The sequence below is a fragment of the Meles meles genome, chromosome 5 (genome assembly GCF_922984935.1).
Source record: "Meles meles chromosome 5, mMelMel3.1 paternal haplotype, whole genome shotgun sequence".
In the NCBI taxonomy this organism is placed as follows: Eukaryota; Metazoa; Chordata; class Mammalia; order Carnivora; family Mustelidae; genus Meles; species Meles meles.
In genome coordinates, this window is record NC_060070.1 from 151644341 (window position 1) to 151659198 (window position 14858).

The following is a 14858-nucleotide window of genomic DNA, read 5'->3' on the forward strand; positions in this document are numbered from 1 at the left end:
GGGCCCATACCCTTGCCTCTCCCTGGGTAGCCACCTCGGTCCTGGATGGACTCACCAGAGGAAGCAAGCAGCTCATGGGGAAGGAGGCAATCTCCAGGAACTGGGCTTCAGCCCCTGTGTCCACAAACATGGCAGAAAGTGTTGTGGGATCCAGAGTTGTGTAAATATAAGCAGAGAATTATCCTCATGGTGAAGACTGGTTTTTTTCATTTCCTTTTTAAGGGAGCATTTTATTAATCATTTCATGGCTATCCTTTTTTGTTGCTTCAAGTATCTTCTGGAAAGCCACTTTGCAGCATAGAATTCTGGGCCGATCTCACATTGATTATTTTTTTCCTACTTCTGGAAACACCCTGATCTTGGTAGGAATCAAGTCAAGCTTGGTGGGAGCCCCTTCGGGCTGCTGTAAGAGAACACGCGATAGATGGGGTGGCTTAGGGACAGAGCTAGTCATTTCTCACGGTTCTGGAAACCGGAAGTGTGAGATCAAGGCACCAGGAAATCAGGTGTCTAGTGAGAACTCGCTCCCTGGTTCCTGCTCAGCTGTCTTCTCTCTGGGGCCCCATGTAACAGAAGGAATACTGGTGTTTTTAATACCAAATGTCAGAGCATTGCCATGCTGTGGCCCAAGTCCTGCTCAGACCCTGCTCAGACTTCAGGCCCCGAGCTGCCCCTGCCTCTCACTGTTCCTCTCAGGGCCCTTCCTTCCCCCTCGGCTCTGCCTTTGTCTCTGAGTCTTGTCCCTTCTCTGGATGTGGTCATTTCTGTCTCTCTGTGTCCCAGTCTGTCTCTCTTCGCTTCCTCTCTGATGGTCTCCCCTGCTGTCGGCTTCTGTCCCCCATCCTTGGTCTCTGGGTCACCTGAGTCACTTTCTTCCTCATCCTCTGTCTCTGCCTATTTCCCTCCCCCTCAGACTTGTCCTGTCTCCCTGAGGCCATCTCCGTTTGTGTCTCTGATATTCCTCCTCTCTGTTTCTCTCCCTGCCATTTAATCTTTGTCCTTCTCTCTCTCTCTCAGCCTTCCTTCCTAAGCCTTCACTCACCATCACTTCCCACCACCTGATGCCGCTCTGGCATCCTGATAGGGACGCCCCGGGTTTTGGGAGGGCAGGAACGAGCAAGTCAGGGAGACAGCATCTCTGGGAAGCTGCGAAGGGCAGAAGTAAAGACAGGTCAGGACAAGGGAGGGGGTAAGAGAAGCCACAGCCCACTCTCCTGTGAGGAGGTCCTTCCTTGCCTATCTTGACTTCGAACCCCAAAGTATGAGCTCTTTTTTCCCTCGCCTAGAGCTAACCCAGCCCTGCTCAGCAGGTGCTACCCTGTCCCACTTACTGACCTTGAACCATAGCCCGTTGTGCTGGGGTCTAGCCTCGGTGCATGTCCAGCATGTGCACCACAGTCTGACTCATCGTGGGCCTCAGCGCCTGAAAGGATGGGGTCCACGCTCAGCGCGTCACACACTTCCGATGCCGGCTGGATGCAGCTTCCCTCCATCTCCTTTGCAAACTTCCTTGCAACTTGACATCCGAATGCATTTGGGTTTGGGGTGAGGCTCTGTTCTCAAGCATTCTTGGCGCTCCCTCTGTGGGGCCTGTGGCGCTGGGCTGACCTATGGGGCGTACATTGTGGGGGTGCATTGTGGCTCTGGGGTGGCCAGAGTCCCCAGAATGGCTGCTGTAACTGGGCAGCCCACTGTTTTCTCCCAAGATGGTTCTGCAAACAGCATTACTGTCCCTATTACAAAAGGATGGAAAATTCTGAGCTGTTCTCCCTCCCCAGCCTCCTTGTCCCATTCTTGGTCCCTAGTATCTGTTCTTTTCCTGGCAACCACAGTGATGCTTTCAAAAGGTCAGTTGGGTCATGATACCTCTCTATAAAACCCTCAGATCGCTGCCTACTACAACCAGAATAAAGTCCGAATTCCTTCCCATGGCTACAAGGCCCTGCATACTTTGGCTTTGGAAGTCTTCTCTGAAATCCTTTCCTACTACTCTCCAGGCTGCAGGCCAACCACGTGGCCTCTTTGGTTACTTAAAATCTAGGGTCACTTCCTATCTCAAGCCCTCACATTAGCTGTTCCCTTTGCCCGGAGGCTGTTCCTTTTAATGACCTTTAAATGACTGTTTCCTTCTTAACATTCAGGCTGAACTCCAATGTCACTTCCTCCAAGAGGCCTTTCCTGACTGCTCCCAGGTCCCAGTCACTCCCCATCACATTACCTATTTTATGTACTTCCCAGCCACAAGCGCTATTTTCAGAATTGAATTCCAATGAAGATAAACAGTTTTGAGGAACGTAAAAGCATTATGTTCTGAAGACCCCTGGGTTGTTGCACGCAAATTCCATCCTTAAACATTAACGAGTGGGGTGTCTTTCCTGAGCGATCTGCTTTGGAGGTTTCTAATCAGGTGCCGATGCGGGCATAACCGTATCCCAAAGTGAGAGGTCCAGGGGCCTTGGGAAGATGCCCTGTCCAGGCACCCTCTCTAGACCGTACTGTCAACCGGACACAAAGCTCTCACATTGAATCTAGAGAAGAACAAAGGCGGAGGACTGGTAACGCCTGATCAAAAGATTTCCTATTAAGCTCCAATAATTAAGACAATGTGGTTTGGGCATTACATATAGACAGATTTACGGGGCAGGACCGAGTTCAGAAGTAGATACACACACACACACACACACACACACACACACACACACACGATCAATTAGTTTTCTACAAAGATGTCAGTGCTAATCACGGAGGAAGAACAGTCTTTAAAACAAGTGATTCCGGAACAGTTGAATAAATTATCGACCTTCTCTCAATCTCTTTTGCAAACTCCTTTGCAACTTGACGTCTGAATGGGGCTGGGTTCAGTCCTAAGCTGCTTTCTCTTCCTCAGCCTTCTGTGAGCTCCAGAGCTGGGGGTAGAAATGCAACCTCACCCCTACGATGCCATCCTCAAAAATTAATATAAGTGGGTCATAAATCTAAATGTAAAACTCAAACTATAAAATATCTAGGAAAAAAATAGAAAAATTATTTATGACCTTGTAGTAGGCAAGTACTTTTTTTTTTTTATATTTTATTTATTTGACAGAGAGAAATCACAAGCAGGCAGAGAGGCAGGAGGAAGCAGAGCAGAGAGCCCAAGGCAGGGCTCAATCCCAGGACCCTGAGATCATGACCCAAGCCGAAGGCAGAGCTTTAACCCACTGAGCCACGCAGGCACCCTGTAGGCAAGTACTTCTTAGGGGAGGAAAGAATAGCCTGAGATACACAAAAAGGGATAAAATGACATTATCAAAATGAAAACTTCTCATTAAAAAATTATCATTAAAAAACATTAAGAAAGGGAAAGACTGAAGGAAAACATATGCACTACATACATTCGGCAAAGGATCTGTGTCCAGATTAAAGAATTCCTGGAAATCAATTTTTTTAACTTTTTTTTAAAGATTTTATTTACTTATTTGACAGACAGCAATCACAAGTAGGCAGAGAAGCAGGCAGAGAGACCGGAGAAGCAGGCTCCCTGCCACGCACAGAGCCCGATGCAGGGCTCGATCCCTGGAAATCAATTTTTTAAAAAGAAAAGCCAGTAACAGGGGTGCCTGGGTGGCTCAGTGGGTTAAAGCCTCTGCTTTCGGCTCAGGTCATGATCCCAGGATCCTGGGATCAAGCCGCGATCAGGCTCTGGAGAGCCAGCTTCCTCCTCTCTCTCTCTCTCTGCCTGCCTCTCTGCCTACTTGTGATGTCTATGTGTCAGATAAAGTAAATAAGATCTTAAAAAAAAAAGAGAAGAAGAAAGAAAGAAAGAAAAGCTAAGCTAGTAACAAACGGTTAGGACAGAAAGCCCCGCTGGACGACTTTCGTCAGAATCTTTTCGGGTCAGAATTGGGATTTGAGAAAGATGCGCAAGAGGAGGTCTCGTTCATTCACACCAAATGTTAAACTCTCCTTTTTCCCATCCAAGGTGGGGAAGCGTGAATTGGGAAGACTGTGGGGATTGATTTCTATAATGTTCATCCTTCATGGGTTTTGTTTCGGTTCCTTTCGCCCTCCCCTCGCCCTCCTTCCTCCTTGCACGCCCCCCCCCCCCCCCCCCCCGGATTTGAAGAACCGGTGACGCCCTCGGTTTTTGTTTACATCTTCGCGGTAGGGGTGAATCCCTGTGGCAGGTGGTCGGTTAGTTCCGCTGGTTAGAGCCTGGTGCTCATGAAGCCAAGGTCGCCGGTTCGAGGCCCATTACCATTTTCTGCGCGCAGTTCCCAGGTACCAACCCGAGAACACTGCTGAACCGAAATACTTGTGAGGGCTGTTTTAACCCAACCTCTTGTTCTTCTTTTGTCTTGTTATTTTTTTTTTTAAAGTAACATACGAAAGCTAAAATGGAGAGTATTTTTAAAGGAAATTAAGTAGGGCAGGTACAGTTAGGTAAGAGGGAAATAGGAAGAGTTGGAGAATTTCCTATTTCGTGTTGGGGGAAAAAAAATGAAATGGTTTTGGCTTGTATTACTCTCTCAGCAGGAACTTTAAAAAAAGGGATCTTATCGCTGGCCGGTTAGCTCAGTTGGTTAGAGCGTGGTGCTAATAACGCCAAGGTCGCGGGTTCGATCCCCGTACGGGCCACAGCTTTTATTCAGACGCTTAATCTCTGAAAAAGTCGCCTCTTAATGTTGAATGTGAAATGCTCTAACCTTTTGCATCATTGATGGCGAGAATGTGTATAGTGGGAGGCCTTGCTCTAACCTTTTGCATCATTGATGGCGAGAATGTGTATAGTGGGAGGCCTTGGACGACTTGAGAACGGGGCGGGGGGGTGGGGATAACCTCCATCATGTTTCAAACAAAGCAGGTTCTGCCTGAACTGTGAGCATTAAAGAAGCTGCGAATGAATGCATGATTTAACGCTTGTTTTTAAACCTCTCCACTCTTTAGAATGCAATAATTAGCTGTTATTTTGTGTCTGGTAGATGCTGGAGACATATTGTTATGTGAAAAAAAGCAGAATCCAAAACAGTTTGTGTAAGATTCTGATTCTTCTATTTTAAAATCAGCTTTATTATGAGATGGTTTGCATACAATAAAATGCACGCAATTTAAGCATAGAATTTGACACATTTATACACACAAGTAACAACCACCGCAAAGTAGAAACCATTTCCATGATCCCCAAAAGCTCCCTGTGCTCTGTGGTACTAAGAGTAATGCCCTCCCCCAAAGACGACCACATCCTAACCCTTGAGGTCTACAAATATGCTAGTTTTCATGGCAAAAGGGACTTTGCACATGCAGTTAAGGATCTTAAAAGGAAGTGATTACCCTGAATTATCTGGATTGGGTCCGATGTAATCACAAGGGTCTGTGAGAAGAGTCAGGGTCATAGAAGGAGACGTGACCCAGAAGCAGAGGTTGGAGAGACGCAGGACTGCTCGCCAAAGAATCCCGGTGGAGTCTACAAGATGGGCAAAGCAAGGAAACAAATTTCCCTCTAGAGCTTCTGGGAGGAGCGCAGTGCTGCCGACCCATTTTGGACTGACTTCCAGGACTTTAAGACAGTAAGTTTATCTTCTTATAAGCCACTGAATTACTGGTGATTTGTTACAACTGCACTAGGAAACTAATACATACCCTTTCTGGTGAGTTATACCTTCATCCCAGCCCCGGGCAACTACAGATCTTCTTCCTGTCGTTTAGAATTTCTTTTCTGGAAATTCTTATAAATCATGGATGATATACCCTTGTGTTCCTGGCTTCTTGGATTCAGCACAATACTTCTGAGATTCATTCATGTGTCTTTATTCCGTTTGGCTTTATTCCGTTTTATTGCGGAGCCCTCCTCCATTGTAGGGATACATCACCATTTGCTTTCTATTCGCGGTGAATCGACATTTTCACTTCTAGCTATTATGAAGAGCACTGCGGTGAAGATTAATGGAACAGCCTTGGTGTGGACAAATGTTGCATTAGTCAGGGCTCCCCAGAAAAAGAGAGGGGGAGATTTTAAGGAATTGGCACAGGCCATTGTGAAGGTTGGCAAATACACATCTGTAGGGTAGATCAACAGAGTGGAAACCCAGAAAAGAATTGATGTTATAGCACCAGTCAAATGGCAGCCTGCTGTCAGAATTCTGTCTTCCTCAGGAGAGGAAGGTCTTTGTTCTTTTAAGGACCTCAACTGATTGGATGAGGCCCACCCACATTACAAAGGGTAATCTGCTTTATGCAAAGTCCACTGGTTTATTTTTTTTTAAAGATTTTATTTATTTATTTGACAGACAGAGATCACAAGTAGGCAGAGAGAGAGAGGAGGAAGCAGGCTCCCTGCTGAGCAGAGAGCCAGATGCGGGGCTCGATCCCAGGACCCTGGGATCATGACCTGAGCCGAAGGCAAAGGCTTAACCCACTGAGCCACCCAGGTGCCCCTGGTTTATTTTTTTTTTTTAAGATTTTATTTATTTGACAGAGAGAGAGCACAAGCAGGGTGAGCAGCAGGCAGAGGGAGAGGGAGAAGCAGAATCCCCGCTGAGCAGGGAGCCCAACACGGGGCTCAATCCCAGAACCCTGGGATCATGACCTAAGCTGAAGGCAGATGCTTAACCTACTGAGCCACCCAGATGCCCCAAAGTCCACTGGTTTAAATGTTAATCTCACCTGAAAAATATCTTCACAACAACATCTAAACTAATGTTTGACCAAGTATCTGGATACTGTGGCCTATCCATGTTGACACATAATGTTAACCATCACATATGTTTTTATTTCTTTTTTTTTTCTACCCATATTTTCATTTCTTTTGGGGTAAAATGCCTACGAGTGGAATTACTGGGTTTCTTGGTCAATATATATTTGACTTTATAAGAAACCACCAAGTGTTCTCCAAAATGGTAACACCATTTTACATTCCAAACAATACTTTATGAGAGTTCCATTTGCTCCGAACTTCTCCAACATTTGATATTGTCAGACTTTTAAATTTTAGACAGTCTACTGGATTTGAAGTATTATTTCATTGTGATGTTAATTTGCATTTGCTATAACTAACAATGAGTATTTTTTCATAGACTTATTGGCTATTTATATATCTTCTCATTTGAAGTGTGTGTTCAACTCTTTCATGCATGTTTTTCTTGGGTTTTGTTATTTAGTACTGAGTTATAAGAGTCCTTTATAGACTCTGGATACCTGTCCTTTCTTAGTTATGTATCTGAATATCCTCAGTCTGCAACTTGCCCTTTCATTTCCTTACTTTTGATGGAGAATATTTAATCAGATGTTTGTATTTTATACTACATACAAAGATATCCTAAGACATCTTTGCATTTTCCAGGGTCATGATGATCTTCTCCTATGTTTTTTTTCTCAGAATTACATAAATGAGTCCTTTGTTTAGATCTACATTCTATTTTAAATCGATTTTTACATGTACTATAACTTTTTTTGGAGACAATTTATTACACAGCAATAGATACACAGATACAGTATGCCACATCAAGAATAACACTACTATAAAAAAAAAGAATAACACTACTATAAAATATGTTAATAAAGAAAAATCATTATTTAACAATTTAAAATATATTTTTAAATTAACATATGATATATCATTTGCTTCAGAGGTACAGGTCTGTGAATCATCAGGTTTACACAATTCACAGCACTCGCCATAGCACATACCCTCCCCAATGTCCATCACCCAGCCACCCTCTCCCTGCCCCCCTCCAGCAACCCTCAGTTTGTTTCCTGAGATTAAGACTCTCTTATGGTTTGTCTCCCTCCCGATCCCATCTTTTTTCACTTTTTCCCTCCCTACTCCCCACGCCCTCCTGCCCTGCCTCTCAAATTCCTCCTATCAGAGAGAGCATATGATAATTGTCTTTCTCTAATTGACTTATTTCACTTAGCATAATACCCTCTAGTTCCATCGAAATCATTGCAAATGGCAGGATTTTGTTTCTTTTGTTGGCTGCATAGTATTCCATTGTATATATATCACATCTTCTTTATCCATTCATCTGTTGATTGACATCTAGGCTCCTTCCATAGTTTGGCTAAGGTGGACATTGCTGCTATAAACATTTGGGTACATGTGCCCCTTCAGATCACTACATTTGTATCCTTAGGGTAAATACCAAGTAGTGCGATTGCTGGGTCATAGGGTAGCTCTATTTTCAACTTTTTGAGGAACCTCCATGCTGTTTTCCAGAGTGGCTGCACCAGCTTGCATTCCCACCAGCAGTGTAGGAGGGTTCCCCTTTCTCTACATCCTCACCAACATCTGTTGTTTCCTGACTTGTTAATGTTAGTCATTCTAACTGGTGTGAGGTGGTATCTCACTGGTTTTGATTTGTATTTCCCTGATGCCGAGTGATGTTGAGCACTTTTTCATGTGTCTGTAACCAGGATGTGATCTATTCTGGAGAATGTTCCGTGTGCACTAGAGAACAATGTGTATTCTGTTGCTTTGAGATGGAATGTTCTAAATATATCTGTGATATCCATCTGATCCACAGTTTCATTTAAAGCTTTTATTTCCTTGTTGGTCTTTTGCTTAGATGGTCTGTCCATTTCAGTGAGGGGGGTGTTAAAGTACCCTACTATTATTGTATTATTGTTGATGTGTTTCTTTGATTTTGTTATTAATTGGTTTATATAATTCACTGCTCCCATGTTAGGGGCATAGATATTTAAAATTATTAGATATTCTTGTTGGACAGACACTTTAAGTATGATATAGTGTCTTTCCCCATCTCTCATTATAGTCTTTGGCTTAAAAATCTCATTTATCTGATATAAGGATTGCCACCCCAGCTTTCTTTTGATGTCCATTAGCATGGTAAATTGTTTTCCACCCCCTCACTTTAAATCTGGAGATGTCTTTGGGTCTAAAATGAGTTTGTTGCAGATAGCATATGGATGGGTCTTATTTTTTTAATCCATTCTAATACCCTATGTCTTTTGATTGGGATATTTAGCCCATTTACATTCAGGGTAACTATTGAAAGATATGATTTTAGTACCATTGTATTGCCTGTAACATGACTGTTACTGTATATTGTCTCTGTTTCTTTCTGGTCTGTTACTTTTAGGCTCTCTCTTCACTTTGAGGACCCCTTTCAATATTTCCTGTAGGGTTGGTTTGGTGTTTGCAGTTTCTTTTAGTTTTTGTTTGTCCCAGAAGCTTTTTATCTCTCCTTCTATTTTCAATGACAGCCTAACTGGGTATAGTATTCTTGGCTGCATATTTTTCTCATTTAGTGCTCTGAATATATCATGCCAGTCCTTCCTGGCTTGCCAGGTCTCTGTGGATAGGTCTGCTGCCAATCTAATATTTCTACCATTGTAGGTTACAGATCTCTTGTCCTGAACTGCTTTCGGGATTTTCTTTTTGTCACTGAGACTTGTAAGTTTTACTATTAGATGATGGGGTGTTGTTGGTCTTCTATATCACTAATTCTCTCTTCTACCTCATTATCCTAGCAATAAGAGCCTCCCCTCCCCCCCTTTTTTTTAAAGATTTGACTAATTCACTTGACAGAGAGTGAGAGAACACAAGCAGGGGGAGCAGTAGGAGAGGGAGAAGCAGGATCCTCACTGAGAAGGGAGCCGATATGGGGCTCAATCCCAGGACCCTGGGATCATGACCTGAACTGAAGGAGATGCTTAATCATCTGAGCCACCCGGGCACCCCAAGAGCCTCCATTTTTTATTGCACCTCATTAATAGCTTTTTTAATTTCAACTTGATTAGATTTTAGTTCTTTTATTTCTCCAGAAAGGGATTTCATTTCTCTGGAAAGTTATTCTCTAGTAACTTCCATGCTTGTTTCGAGCTCAGCTAACACCTTGATAACCGTCATTCTGAACTCTAGTTCTGACATATTACTAATGTCCATATTCATTAGGTCCCTAGCCATCAGTATTGCCTCTCATGTTTTTTGTTTTTGTTTTGTTTTGTTTTGTTTTGAGGTGAGTTTTTCTGCCTTGTCATTTTATCCTGATAAGAATAGGTGAATGAGAGAACAAAATATCAAAAAGGGTAGCAATGACCCCAGAAAAATTTACACTATCCAAATCAGAAAAGACCCGAAACTGGGGGGAGAGGAAAGGAGGGGGAAAAAAGATATGTAGATATGTGTATATATACACATATCTATATATCTACAGATATTATGCATGCATATATATGTGTTTGTGTGTGTGTGTGTGTGTGTGTGTGTGTGTGTGTGTGTATTAGACTGGTGAATAGAACAGCACCACACACTTGATTTTGGGTACATTTTGGTCTGTTAGAAGAAACTGCCTCCCATAATTTTAAAGAAAGAAAAACTTATATATACACACCAAAATAAGGGTAAACACGATGAAGGGATGGAATATGTCTGTAAAGATGAAAATTTAAAAAGATCCTAAAAAAGGAATTGATAAGATACGAAGTTGGTTGAAAAAAGAGGAAAGAATGTGTTCATGCTGGAGATTAGAACAAAGCCATGTGCTAGATGTAGGGTATATTTTGATCTATTAGAAGAAACTGTATCCCAAAATTTTAAGGAAAGAAAAACCTATATGTATACAAAAAATATGGTTAATACAATGAAGGGATAGAATATAATAACTATAACAATGAAAATTTTAAAAGATTTTTAAAAAGGTTTTGATTAGATAAAATAGTTTAAAATGTTAAAATAGGAAAGAGGAAAAGTTAAAACGTAGAATAACAAAAAAATTTTTTTTTTAATTTAACTTTGTAAGACTAAAGGATCATAGGGAAAAAGCGTGAGTTCTATGTGTTTCATCCCTGTATCTCTGGAATTCCGCAGTTCTTATTGATCAATGAGCTTGGTCTTGGCTGGATGGTCTTGCTAATCTTTTGGTATAGGGGCCTGCTGCCGTGATTCTCAGATGTCCTTGCTGGAGGCAGAATTACACTGCCCTTGCCAGGGGCCAGGCCAAGTAATCTGCGCAATTTCCATCTGGGGAGCTTTTGTTGCCTGAGCGCTTTCCATACCGCGTTGGAGGTCGGGAATGAAAATGGCGCCGCCAGCCTCCTGCCCAGTGGGAGTGAGAGCTCCAGGCCCCGCTCCTCAGTGCCCCCTCAGAGTTAAGCAGTCAGTCCCTCCAGTCTCCCCGGTCTTTAGCCACACTCTGAGCTCACCCAGCCTGTGACCGAGCATTTCTGTCTCTGGCGCACGGCCCCCTTTGGAGTCTCCAAACCCAGCAGATTCCTGCTGCACAGCTCCTCCTGGTGAGTCTCCCCGGACTTGCCACTTGTGGGGTCCCTGATCAAAGAGCAATAGCCCAACTGTGCCCTGGATCACGGTTAAAGGTAACCCCAGCTGAGAGCCACCCCTCGGCTCCATCTATGTAGCTGGCTTCCCCACTCTGATACCTGGGAGCTCTGCCGCACTCAGACGCCCCTGGTCTTTCTGTGACCTCGCGGGTCCTGAGACCACACTGTCCCCACGAGGGCTCCACCCCCACCCCACCCCACCCCCGCTTAGCCTCTGGAGTGACGTCCCTCAGTGGAGCAGACTCCTGAAAGTTCTGATTTTGTGCTCTGCTCCTTCCTGGGACCCGGTCCCTACCCCCACTCCCCACCCTGTCACCCCCACCGCACCCCACCGCGTCTCTCTTCCCACCACTTCAGATTCACTTCTTTGCAAGTCCTACCTTCTGGGAAGTGGCCGATTTTCTGTGCCTAGAATTGCTACTTTTCTTCTCTTCCATCTCCATTGTGTTTGTAGATGTTCAGAGTGGTTTGGTAACTATGTAGCTGGACTCCTGGTGATGAAGTTCTAGAACATAGGTGAGGTTTGGTGGGGTGAGGTCTGGAGCCGAGGACCAGGAAAGAATTCTTGAGACATCTTTGGTGCAAAATGGTGGTTTATTAAAGCACGGGGACAGGACCTATGGGCAGAAAGAGCTGCTGCCCTGGGGATGTGAGGAGTGGTTGGTTATATACACAGGAGTTGGGTAGGTGAGGACAAAGGGGGTGTTCAGAAGGGCTATCTGGGTAAAGAAGACTGTCAGGATATTGAAGTCCTGGTTATTATCAAGCCAAGGCCGTTTTTCCTCTAATGAGGCACTAACATAAAGACAATTGGGAGTTTCCTGGTGGAATGTCACATTCCTGCTATCAAGCATCCTTGTTAGTGAGATTTAGGTTTAGAAGAAATTTAACTTTATTTACTTTTCCTTCTACCTCAGCCTCCTTCAGTTTTGTTTATAGAGGGGAGGGCGACATTAGGGCTTGAGGAACTGAGTTATGTGCCTCTGGAAATTGGGCTATTGATAAGGTAACTTCTTTGTTGTGAATCTCAAGGACATTTGTAAACCAAGGGAGACTCCTGCCTTGCAGGATTGTGATCTCTGCAAGTTAACTGTTTGTTTTTCTTTTAGGGCAGCCAGGGGTGCCTGAGGAAAGTCACACATATTACGGAGGGGAGCGGGTGGAGAGGGGGTGCAAGGTGCCAGCTTTTGCTTTGTCCTCAGCCAGTCTCCTGCTCCCTCATCACTGGGACCCAATGATCTTTAGGCTTCCTACTCCTCTCCCCAAGGCTGAGTCTTAAAAAACAGCAGACTCCTGTTAGGACCAGAGTGCTGGTTGTAACGGTTCTGCTTAATGGACCTTACTCTGCATTGGAGCCCCCTTTGTGACATGTTACCTCACAGCCTTTGTCAATGTTCCCTGGAGACAAATGCATATTCCCTAGAGCAGGTTATAAATTGGGTAGATATCCATAAGGTTTACCTTCTTGACTACGCAGCCCTGCTTTTCAATATCCTTTCTTATTTTGGGTTCTCTTCACCTATCTTGTGCTGAAGGTGTCCTTTTAAAGTCTTTATTATTATTGTTCTGAAACCTATTTCTTGTGTCTTCCATAATTTTCATTTTATAAATGTAGTTGGTACATTCTTTAGTATGTAACTGTGTATAAGTGTTCTAACCTTATTGGGTTCATAGCCTTTAACATTCAAAACTGATCTCTTTTGCCATGTTTAATTTTGGGGTGCTTGAATTCAAAATTATCTCATGTCAAGATCACGAACCCCGATTTTTTTATGGTTTCCTCCTGGCATACCTTATCCTGTTTCTTTGTTTTCTTCTCTGAATAATTTTGCTTTGGATGTGTGTCTTAACATATTGTTATGTTTTGTTCTTTGAGCCAATTTGAAAACATTTTAACATATGACTTAAGCCTATTAATATATATGATATGAGTGATATATTTGTTCTTAACTCTGTCATATTTTTATCATTATAATGTATATTTCTTGTATTTCTTTTTTCTCATTTAAAAAGTTTCTTGTGACATCTAGGATGGTTTGAATTTTTGTACAAGCAGTTACCTTAATGCCCATGTTTCCCCCATTTATTTACCCTATCTAACTTGTTTTTCCCCAGTTTTGCTGTTGTTGTTTTCCATTCACCCTTGTTCACTGTCTATGTGGTCAGTACATTTATTTTGTTTCCTCTTTCCTTTCCTTTTTGTTTTTGTTCTTTTTTTTTTAAGATTTTATTTATTTATTTGACAGAGAAAGAGACCACAAGCAGGCAGAGAGACAGGCAGAGGAGAGGGAGAAGAAGGCTCCCTACTGAGCAGAGAGCCGGATGCGGGACTGGATCCCAGGATCCTGAGATCATGACCTGAGCTGATGTCTTTGGGAATGGGAGTCGGGGTCCACGAGGAAAAATTTCTGTGTCTTCAGATTTTTGTCTCCTTTGGTCTCGCAGGATTTTGAATCCACTTCTTCATTTTTCTTTTACCATCCAGTGTCCAAAGGGAGCTACTCCCTCTTGTTTTCTTTTCACCAAGAGGTCCTTCCTTTGTGCGGCTACTGCCTTATTTCTGGCAGACATCTACATTCTGTCCCTGTAGACAGTGTTTTGTTCTACCAGGAGCCTTTTTTGGTGTTTTCGCACTCAGAGTGGAATTTCTATTTGAGGGGAGGGGAATTTTAGCTGATTCTTAGCCTCTCCGTTCCCATTTTCTTACTTCTAGATGGATTCTGGACCTTCTTTCATTCCCTGCAAAGACTTACCTTTGGGAGCTCCTGAAAGGTAGGTCTGCTAGGATTGGCTGTTTATAGTTCTCCTTACAAGTAACTTGAAGTCTGTAGTGTTCTCTCTTCTAGTCGGGGAGAAGGTATGGTTTTATTGCTGTGTGTGTGTGTGCTTTAATATGCTGGGAAATTCAGATCTGAGTGATTATTACTATCCTCAGGTTTTAAATCACTACCCAAATTATGAGACATTTAAAAATTACATAGTGCTTTGAAAAAAAGTGTGCTTTCCATTTTATTTAATAGTGTCAAATTTTCTCACATTGGTAGTGTAGCAACTTTTCTGTCCACAAGCATGTGAATGTTGGTGTTTCCTTACAAAACCACAAAAGAATGTCTGATCTACCCTCCTTAAAATCTGATTCTGTGGGAAACAACACACATCTAATTACATGAAAACTAGAGACTTCCAGTTTCTGGGATCAAAGACTTGGGGTTTCCTTTAACTACATTTCTCCACCTCTACTGTTTCAACTTGCTAAAATAGATGCTGTTTCTGCAATTGTAAATCTTTAACATTGTAACTACTACAGAATTAGAATAATGTTTTCAATCAGCCCCTGGCTGTGCACTATTTTAAAGTATTCCACATTCGTTGTTGATCAGGCGTTGCTTGTAACTGTTTTCTCCCTGGCCATCAAGAAATGCAGAGAAGTCCTCTGATAGTGCAAGCTCAGTGCCCAGTCAAATGAGTGTCTAGACGGGGAAACTGAGGACGCAACCCACCAGGCCCTCCGTTATCTCAGCATCTGGAGGGAAGAGGAGAATTCCCAAATTTCTCTTGAATGGAAGCCAAAGGTAGCCTTG

General features: G+C 43.1%; 1 non-coding gene across 1 annotated transcript; it reads left to right on the forward strand.

Annotated features, from left to right (window-relative positions):
- Positions 1-4543: 4543 nt before the first annotated feature.
- On the forward strand, positions 4544-4617 carry TRNAI-AAU. Its single transcript has one exon. It is a non-coding gene; the product is annotated as a tRNA-Ile (tRNA).
- The last annotated feature ends 10241 nt before the right edge of the window (positions 4618-14858 follow it).